The following is an 11,594-nucleotide window of genomic DNA, read 5'->3' as shown; positions in this document are numbered from 1 at the left end:
TCCTGCCTACATAACGCAAGAAGTCTTTCCAGTGACCCTGCACAATTCACTTCTATCCCAATCCAGCTCCTGCCTACATAACGCAAGAAGTATTTCCAGTGACCCTGCACAATCCACTTCTATCCCAATCCAGCTCCTGCCTACATAACGCAAGGAGTCTTTCCAGTGACCCTGCACAATCCACTTCTATCCCAATCCAGCTCCTGCCTACATAACGCAAGGAGTCTTTCCAGTGACCCTGCACAATCCACTTCTATCCCAATCCAGCTCCTGCCTACATAACGCAAGAAGTCTTTCCAGTGACCCTGCACAATCCACTTCTATCCCAATCCAGCTCCTGCCTACATAACGCAAGAAGTCTTTCCAGTGACCCTGCACAATCCACTTCTATCCCAATCCAGCTCCTGTCTACATAACGCAAGAAGTCTTTCCAGTGACCCTGCACAATCCACTTCTATCCCAATCCAGCTCTTGCCTACATAACGCAAGAAGTCTTTCCAGTGACCCTGCACAATCCACTTCTATCCCAATCCAGCTCCTGCCTACATAACGCAAGAAGTCTTTCCAATGATCCTGCACAATCCACTTCTATCCCAATCCAGCTCCTGCCTACATAACGCAAGGAGTCTTTCCAGTGACCCTGCACAATCCACTTCTATCCCAATCCAGCTCCTGTCTACATAACGCAAGGAGTCTTTCCAGTGACCCTGCACAATCCACTTCTATCCCAATCCAGCTCCTGCCTACATAACGCAAGAAGTCTTTCCAGTGACCCTGCACAATCCACTTCTATCCCAATCCAGCTCCTGCCTACATAACGCAAGAAGTCTTTCCAGTGACCCTGCACAATCCACTTCTATCCCAATCCAGCTCCTGTCTACATAACGCAAGAAGTCTTTCCAGTGACCCTGCACAATCCACTTCTATCCCAATCCAGCTCCTGCCTACATAACGCAAGGAGTCTTTCCAGTGACCCTGCACAATCCACTTCTATCCCAATCCAGCTCCTGCCTACATAACGCAAGAAGTCTTTCCAATGATCCTGCACAATCCACTTCTATCCCAATCCAGCTCCTGCCTACATAACGCAAGGAGTCTTTCCAGTGACCCTGCACAATCCACTTCTATCCCAATCCAGCTCCTGTCTACATAACGCAAGGAGTCTTTCCAGTGACCCTGCACAATCCACTTCTATCCCAATCCAGCTCCTGCCTACATAACGCAAGAAGTCTTTCCAGTGACCCTGCACAATCCACTTCTATCCCAATCCAGCTCCTGTCTACATAACGCAAGAAGTCTTTCCAGTGACCCTGCACAATCCACTTCTATCCCAATCCAGCTCCTGCCTACATAACGCAAGAAGTCTTTCCAGTGACCCTGCACAATCCACTTCTATCCCAATCCAGCTCCTGCCTACATAACGCAAGAAGTCTTTCCAATGATCCTGCACAATCCACTTCTATCCCAATCCAGCTCCTGCCTACATAACGCAAGAAGTCTTTCCAGTGACCCTGCACAATCCACTTCTATCCCAATCCAGCTCCTGTCTACATAACGCAAGGAGTCTTTCCAGTGACCCTGCACAATCCACTTCTATCCCAATCCAGCTCCTGCCTACATAACGCAAGAAGTCTTTCCAGTGACCCTGCACAATCCACTTCTATCCCAATCCAGCTCCTGCCTACATAACGCAAGAAGTCTTTCCAGTGACCCTGCACAATCCACTTCTATCCCAATCCAGCTCCTGTCTACATAACGCAAGAAGTCTTTCCAGTGACCCTGCACAATCCACTTCTATCCCAATCCAGCTCCTGCCTACATAACGCAAGAAGTATTTCCAGTGACCCTGCACAATCCACTTCTATCCCAATCCAGCTCCTGCCTACATAACGCAAGAAGTCTTTCCAGTGACCCTGCACAATTCACTTCTATCCCAATCCAGCTCCTGCCTACATAACGCAAGAAGTATTTCCAGTGACCCTGCACAATCCACTTCTATCCCAATCCAGCTCCTGCCTACATAACGCAAGGAGTCTTTCCAGTGACCCTGCACAATCCACTTCTATCCCAATCCAGCTCCTGCCTACATAACGCAAGGAGTCTTTCCAGTGACCCTGCACAATCCACTTCTATCCCAATCCAGCTCCTGCCTACATAACGCAAGAAGTCTTTCCAGTGACCCTGCACAATCCACTTCTATCCCAATCCAGCTCCTGCCTACATAACGCAAGAAGTCTTTCCAGTGACCCTGCACAATCCACTTCTATCCCAATCCAGCTCCTGTCTACATAACGCAAGAAGTCTTTCCAGTGACCCTGCACAATCCACTTCTATCCCAATCCAGCTCTTGCCTACATAACGCAAGAAGTCTTTCCAGTGACCCTGCACAATCCACTTCTATCCCAATCCAGCTCCTGCCTACATAACGCAAGAAGTCTTTCCAATGATCCTGCACAATCCACTTCTATCCCAATCCAGCTCCTGCCTACATAACGCAAGGAGTCTTTCCAGTGACCCTGCACAATCCACTTCTATCCCAATCCAGCTCCTGTCTACATAACGCAAGGAGTCTTTCCAGTGACCCTGCACAATCCACTTCTATCCCAATCCAGCTCCTGCCTACATAACGCAAGAAGTCTTTCCAGTGACCCTGCACAATCCACTTCTATCCCAATCCAGCTCCTGCCTACATAACGCAAGAAGTCTTTCCAGTGACCCTGCACAATCCACTTCTATCCCAATCCAGCTCCTGTCTACATAACGCAAGAAGTCTTTCCAGTGACCCTGCACAATCCACTTCTATCCCAATCCAGCTCCTGCCTACATAACGCAAGGAGTCTTTCCAGTGACCCTGCACAATCCACTTCTATCCCAATCCAGCTCCTGCCTACATAACGCAAGAAGTCTTTCCAATGATCCTGCACAATCCACTTCTATCCCAATCCAGCTCCTGCCTACATAACGCAAGGAGTCTTTCCAGTGACCCTGCACAATCCACTTCTATCCCAATCCAGCTCCTGTCTACATAACGCAAGGAGTCTTTCCAGTGACCCTGCACAATCCACTTCTATCCCAATCCAGCTCCTGCCTACATAACGCAAGAAGTCTTTCCAGTGACCCTGCACAATCCACTTCTATCCCAATCCAGCTCCTGCCTACATAACGCAAGAAGTCTTTCCAGTGACCCTGCACAATCCACTTCTATCCCAATCCAGCTCCTGTCTACATAACGCAAGAAGTCTTTCCAATGATCCTGCACAATCCACTTCTATCCCAATCCAGCTCCTGCCTACATAACGCAAGGAGTCTTTCCAGTGACCCTGCACAATCCACTTCTATCCCAATCCAGCTCCTGTCTACATAACGCAAGGAGTCTTTCCAGTGACCCTGCACAATCCACTTCTATCCCAATCCAGCTCCTGCCTACATAACGCAAGAAGTCTTTCCAGTGACCCTGCACAATCCACTTCTATCCCAATCCAGCTCCTGCCTACATAACGCAAGAAGTCTTTCCAGTGACCCTGCACAATCCACTTCTATCCCAATCCAGCTCCTGTCTACATAACGCAAGAAGTCTTTCCAGTGACCCTGCACAATCCACTTCTATCCCAATCCAGCTCCTGCCTACATAACGCAAGAAGTCTTTCCAGTGACCCTGCACAATCCACTTCTATCCCAATCCAGCTCCTGTCTACATAACGCAAGAAGTCTTTCCAGTGACCCTGCACAATCCACTTCTATCCCAATCCAGCTCCTGCCTACATAACGCAAGAAGTCTTTCCAGTGACCCTGCACAATTCACTTCTATCCCAATCCAGCTCCTGCCTACATAACGCAAGAAGTATTTCCAGTGACCCTGCACAATCCACTTCTATCCCAATCCAGCTCCTGCCTACATAACGCAAGGAGTCTTTCCAGTGACCCTGCACAATCCACTTCTATCCCAATCCAGCTCCTGCCTACATAACGCAAGGAGTCTTTCCAGTGACCCTGCACAATCCACTTCTATCCCAATCCAGCTCCTGCCTACATAACGCAAGAAGTCTTTCCAGTGACCCTGCACAATCCACTTCTATCCCAATCCAGCTCCTGCCTACATAACGCAAGAAGTCTTTCCAGTGACCCTGCACAATCCACTTCTATCCCAATCCAGCTCCTGTCTACATAACGCAAGAAGTCTTTCCAGTGACCCTGCACAATCCACTTCTATCCCAATCCAGCTCTTGCCTACATAACGCAAGAAGTCTTTCCAGTGACCCTGCACAATCCACTTCTATCCCAATCCAGCTCCTGCCTACATAACGCAAGAAGTCTTTCCAATGATCCTGCACAATCCACTTCTATCCCAATCCAGCTCCTGCCTACATAACGCAAGGAGTCTTTCCAGTGACCCTGCACAATCCACTTCTATCCCAATCCAGCTCCTGTCTACATAACGCAAGGAGTCTTTCCAGTGACCCTGCACAATCCACTTCTATCCCAATCCAGCTCCTGTCTACATAACGCAAGGAGTCTTTCCAGTGACCCTGCACAATCCACTTCTATCCCAATCCAGCTCCTGCCTACATAACGCAAGAAGTCTTTCCAGTGACCCTGCACAATTCACTTCTATCCCAATCCAGCTCCTGCCTACATAACGCAAGAAGTATTTCCAGTGACCCTGCACAATCCACTTCTATCCCAATCCAGCTCCTGCCTACATAACGCAAGGAGTCTTTCCAGTGACCCTGCACAATCCACTTCTATCCCAATCCAGCTCCTGCCTACATAACGCAAGGAGTCTTTCCAGTGACCCTGCACAATCCACTTCTATCCCAATCCAGCTCCTGCCTACATAACGCAAGAAGTCTTTCCAGTGACCCTGCACAATCCACTTCTATCCCAATCCAGCTCCTGCCTACATAACGCAAGAAGTCTTTCCAGTGACCCTGCACAATCCACTTCTATCCCAATCCAGCTCCTGTCTACATAACGCAAGAAGTCTTTCCAGTGACCCTGCACAATCCACTTCTATCCCAATCCAGCTCTTGCCTACATAACGCAAGAAGTCTTTCCAGTGACCCTGCACAATCCACTTCTATCCCAATCCAGCTCCTGCCTACATAACGCAAGAAGTCTTTCCAATGATCCTGCACAATCCACTTCTATCCCAATCCAGCTCCTGCCTACATAACGCAAGGAGTCTTTCCAGTGACCCTGCACAATCCACTTCTATCCCAATCCAGCTCCTGTCTACATAACGCAAGGAGTCTTTCCAGTGACCCTGCACAATCCACTTCTATCCCAATCCAGCTCCTGCCTACATAACGCAAGAAGTCTTTCCAGTGACCCTGCACAATCCACTTCTATCCCAATCCAGCTCCTGCCTACATAACGCAAGAAGTCTTTCCAGTGACCCTGCACAATCCACTTCTATCCCAATCCAGCTCCTGTCTACATAACGCAAGAAGTCTTTCCAGTGACCCTGCACAATCCACTTCTATCCCAATCCAGCTCCTGCCTACATAACGCAAGGAGTCTTTCCAGTGACCCTGCACAATCCACTTCTATCCCAATCCAGCTCCTGCCTACATAACGCAAGAAGTCTTTCCAATGATCCTGCACAATCCACTTCTATCCCAATCCAGCTCCTGCCTACATAACGCAAGGAGTCTTTCCAGTGACCCTGCACAATCCACTTCTATCCCAATCCAGCTCCTGTCTACATAACGCAAGGAGTCTTTCCAGTGACCCTGCACAATCCACTTCTATCCCAATCCAGCTCCTGCCTACATAACGCAAGAAGTCTTTCCAGTGACCCTGCACAATCCACTTCTATCCCAATCCAGCTCCTGCCTACATAACGCAAGAAGTCTTTCCAGTGACCCTGCACAATCCACTTCTATCCCAATCCAGCTCCTGTCTACATAACGCAAGAAGTCTTTCCAATGATCCTGCACAATCCACTTCTATCCCAATCCAGCTCCTGCCTACATAACGCAAGGAGTCTTTCCAGTGACCCTGCACAATCCACTTCTATCCCAATCCAGCTCCTGTCTACATAACGCAAGGAGTCTTTCCAGTGACCCTGCACAATCCACTTCTATCCCAATCCAGCTCCTGTCTACATAACGCAAGAAGTCTTTCCAATGATCCTGCACAATCCACTTCTATCCCAATCCAGCTCCTGCCTACATAACGCAAGGAGTCTTTCCAGTGACCCTGCACAATCCACTTCTATCCCAATCCAGCTCCTGTCTACATAACGCAAGGAGTCTTTCCAGTGACCCTGCACAATCCACTTCTATCCCAATCCAGCTCCTGCCTACATAACGCAAGAAGTCTTTCCAGTGACCCTGCACAATCCACTTCTATCCCAATCCAGCTCCTGCCTACATAACGCAAGAAGTCTTTCCAGTGACCCTGCACAATCCACTTCTATCCCAATCCAGCTCCTGTCTACATAACGCAAGAAGTCTTTCCAGTGACCCTGCACAATCCACTTCTATCCCAATCCAGCTCCTGCCTACATAACGTGGTGCGCAAACTGTTCACGAACGTCTATAACTCTTGAACCTTTACCGAACACAAAGAAACATTGGAATCAAGTACGGGAATATCCAAATAGCCAAATGTAAATTTAATATGATTATATTTTGAAATATGTCAAATCATTATCGATACTATAATCGTGACTTTTCGTGACCACTCATCCATGAAGAGCTTGCAAGCTAATAAGAGGAATTTTAATATCTAGAAAAGCAATTTATAGTCATATATAGAGCCCAACATATAAGGTTTGATGCAACGGCTACAGTTGGTCTTCTGAAAGCGAACCCTTTGTTTTTTTTTTAAATCTATTAAGCAACTTTTTTATCCACATAGAAATTTACTTTTTTAAACAAAGTGTACTTTAAAAAAACGTGTACGATTAATAGTAATTAAGAACAGATGTAACATCATTCTGAGAAAAACTAAAGCAAAATACTGCCACCGAAATCCGCCCAGTAAAAAAAAAAAAAGCAAAGCTATAACCACGTGAGAGTAGCAATGGAGAATGTTTGAGATTCAACCCGTTCCACCTCCACCTCCCCCCTACCCCCGTTCCCTCTGCCAGAAAAAAAAAAAGAAACCTTTCACACTTGAATCTGTTTTTCTAGCAATCGTTGGAGAGTTGAATGTAAATCTACGAAAGTTTAATCCCTAGCCTTACAGTCCTTTGATGTTCAGCTCTACTTCCCCAAATCAAACATTGCTTGGTTGTTCTACCAGTTTGTGGACTCCATTAATGAAGTGCAGTGATGAGCAGATTTGATATTTATACGTTTTTGTGACAAGAAGAGCAGCCGCTGTACTCACCTCAGAAATGGTTGTCAGTTCCGAGTTTAAAAAAATAATCCTTGGCACTGGGGCTTCTCACATCGCTCCCCAAGATCCCCTAGCTAGCGAGGGAATGGTATCTACTGACATTCCACTTACTCCAGAAAAAAAAAACTATTCTAGGGTACAACAAAAAAACAAAAACAAATTAAGTCTGATATTTCAAAAGATCTCATACTATCTGATATATATATATCTCATAAAGTCATCTACTTGGTCATTTGAAAATAGAAGATACTTCTAATAAACATGGGACTAAGAAATGAAATGTGAACACTTATTAAAAGTTAAAATATTAGACTCAGATGTTTAGATCTGACATTCAATTGAAGTATTTGTAAACTTCTATTGCTTATATATTCCTTCTTCTAAGACAAATATTTGAGAGATTAAGCAAGTTGGAATGTTTTTTCTCTAGGTCATGTGGGAAAGAGAACTTCTTAGATCGTTTCATTTAGTCTCTCATTATTTGGCTGTTCCATCAAGCAGAACTGTTTCAGAGATTGCTGCTGGCTGGAAAAGTTTCCTGAGAGCAATGTTGCTCATCGCTTATTCAAGCAGATGATATAAAACTTTAGATCTTTACTCACGTGCAAGAGATCTTGGACGGCGTTTTCATTTGATTTAACGTTACCATAGATATGTGTTTAAGCATCTATCTATCTATCTATCTATCTATCTATCTATCTATCTATCTATCTATCTATCTATCTATCTATCTATCTATCTGACTGTCTGTCTTTCCATTCTTCCGCCATTCCGTCTGTTTGTCTGTCTGATCAGCTCTCTATACATCAATCTATTTTGGTTTAACAAAACCACTCATTCGTTCACTGACTGATCGATCATTAAATCTCTGAAACCGCGCAACGGATTGGCATGAAATTTTGTAAACATGTTCCTCTTATCTTTTAGGACTTAGATGCTTACTAAGAAGCGGTTTTAATAGACTCTTCACTATTTAGCAAGGCACGAGGGAGGTGGCTTATGTTTTAAAGAATTGATTTTTAAGACTTTTCAAATAAAGAGTATCTTGTGATACCTAAATCAGGGAATAGATTAACGGCTTGGTCGGTGGGTAATGCTAGTATATTTAACCATCATGTCATTCTATCTATCTATCTATCTATCTATCTATCTATCTATCTATCTATCTATCTATCTATCTATCTATCTATCTATCTATCTATCTATCTATCTATCTACAATATTTAGATGGAGTCTATCTCAGGTTCTAAGTGATGACTGTATGGCCTCCTTCAGTCGCGAAGCATTAATTAGTATATTATGGCGTCTTTTGTTCTAATCCCCTTCCCGTCCACTTAACAGATAACAGACTTTGCGCCAAACTTGAAATTTCAGAAACTGTTGAAAATTTTGTTCACCTTCTTGGTGCTTGAAATAAATGATTGAATTATTTGGTTCTTCTAAAAGAGAGACCCGTTTTGCTTTGTAAATAAACAGTTGCATGCATATAAAGTGCGAAGTTCGAGCAGCCCCGATTTGTCAAGAGGTTCGAACAGTTCACTTTTTATTGCTTAAACTTTTTTATTTGAATGTTTACCAAATTACTACTATATTGCTACTGCGCATGCACCTTTTTTCTTTACTTCCGACACATACTATTTCCTTTTCCTTGTAAAGGCTAAGTTCATGGTGAGGTCAAACTCAGAAGGTGTGGAATTATTCTTTTTTACTACCCGGTAGTGAAGGGATGGGTAATGGGTTTAAGGCTATTTTAAAGTCTGATTGCTCATCAGCTCAAAGAGACTATTTGAAGTTGTGGAGGGTGGGAAATGGTGCAATGGATGGTGTTCTTGCGCTGGAGTAAAAAGAAAATGACTTTTTAGTGAAAATTAAATATTAAAACATGTTTTTAGATATATTTTCTTTGATCTGCTCGAACCTTCCATCAACCCGATCGAGCTTACTAACTGGGGAAAAATCCGCTCGAGGTAAAGTACGCTTGGCGATACCTACCCTACACCTCTTTGACTTCGTATTTAATTTTAACCAAGCCTAGTGATACATTAAATCCAATATATTTTTATAGAAAAAAGGACGAGGAATTCAGAGATACCATCAGTTTTTTCATAGGTCAGACCGTTACGGTGCTATAAAAATCCAAACTTGAAAATTGCTGCCAGCGGGCTTAATGCGCTCGAACTTCGCACTTTACTCTAGAACTAAAAATGTATTTTTTTTTTTAAAGTATCGCACGTTGTTTTTTAATCATCAATGCAAGGCATACTTTGAAGAACAATTTTACAAGCGTCGTGGTCTAGTTTGAATTATATACAAAGTATGTTTATCAGTTTATGCTACTCAGAATGCATATTCTTTTGTTTTAAAAGTCGAATATGAATGTGCTGGTTCATCGCTAATTATTTATCTAGTGCTACTCTTTGATATTTGGGAGTTTTTTCGCGTTCGAGTCGCAGCCAACCGAGATGACACTCGAAAGGCGCCATAAGGATGTTGATGTCCCAGGCTGAACAAGGATCATGTCAATTTGACAGTGATCTCCAGCTGTCTCTGAAGCCACCTGCTCTCTTCTATGTCATTTGAAACAAGTTGGTGCCTAAGCTAGTCTTCAAAGCGTTTTCCTGGGACACCTCTGTTACACCGACCATCTTTCAGCTCACAAAAAAAAAGAGCCTTTGGCATTCATTCTTCCCTCATACGGGATACGTGCCATGCCCAGCGTTACGGTCGGACTTTAAGAAGTCACTTAAATATGTTCCTACCATCAATGTTTGTAGTGCGGTTTGCCACCGTATGTCCATGATAAAGCGGAAACATCTTTGGTGAAATCGTTCAAGAAGTCTTAGTGGCTTTCTGTATAGTACCCATGTTTCAGATCCTTAAAGAGAGGATTAAAAAAACAAAACACTGATTTTTGTAGGCAGGTGGAGCGATTTTGTGGCTGAGTATGTATGTTAATTACTTAGTGAATTGATGAATATAGCTGAGCAGTTGGTAAAGCAGAAAATATCACCCTTGGAAGATTTTACCATCACAAAAGAGATACAAGACACCGATTGAAAAGACAAACAAACACAAAAACCCTGACAATCAAATCACTAAATAAAATCCAATGATCTGATAAAAACTTTTCACATGTAAATTATGAGTGAGTCTGGTGTAAATGTATATTTTGGTTTTCAAAAGTTGTCTTGTTTTGTTTGGTACAATGCTCAAATTGTAAGACAAAGTTCCATTTGGATAATAAAGATTATTATTATTATTATTATTATAAGATATGTGTGGGAAAGAACAAACATGCACAGCGCGATGTCTATAGTGATATGGAAGTTGAGAGCAAAGTCCAAATTGCTGTTACCGAATTTGAAAGAGGTACAATTTGCTAAAAGGGGCACATCTTGTAATTGTCTTACCTTCTAAATGTGTGCTTACACTGTCATGTACTCAAGTAGCTTGTGAAAAAGGTTCTGCACATTGAAATTTGTAAAGACTATGCTGAGAAGCACCATGACACAATAACACTTGGAAGATTTTATGCTGATGGCTGTAAATAAAGTAATTGATTTGGACACAATGATATGTGGCAGAGAGTAGGGCTCTGAAGAGGGATCTTGAATATACATAGCGGTATTACATATGTGAGCAGGTCAGGAGGCGCGAGATGGTTATCTGCTGCTCAACATTTATTCATTTAGAACAGTAGGCAGGTGGTAGCTCTACTGGGTGGGCCCAATCTGTGCACCTCGGTCTGCCACCAAGGGGCTAGAGTCGCCTAAGCCACCAGACAGCACAATTAAACTAAACTAATCTAGCTAACTAAAGGAACAAACTAAAAGTAAAACAACCAACTAAATTTATAAAATGAACTTATATACACTTTATTTACAACAAAGCAATAAAAATATATGTGCATACGAATATAAACTTTACGGAAAAAACTAAATAAACTAAATAAACAAAAACTAAACAACTAATCAACCCTACTTAATCTATACTATTACAACTACAAATACTATCCAACAAACCAAACCCAAATAAAACCACTAGTTACCCCGATTCACAATAATCCACCAAAATACCTTACAAAACAATAAACTATTGTAACTGACTTTTTCTAATCTAAACCTCACAACTACTAGATCAACAGGACAGAATTATACAACAGCTAGTTTGGGCAGCTATTTGGCAACAAGTAAGGCAGCCGCACAATTATGCAGCAGGCTACTAGCTACACAGCAGGCTACTAGCTG

The sequence above is a fragment of the Biomphalaria glabrata genome, chromosome 1, assembly GCF_947242115.1.
Source record: "Biomphalaria glabrata chromosome 1, xgBioGlab47.1, whole genome shotgun sequence".
NCBI lineage: Eukaryota > Metazoa > Mollusca > Gastropoda > Planorbidae > Biomphalaria > Biomphalaria glabrata.
This window is presented reverse-complemented; position numbering follows the sequence as displayed.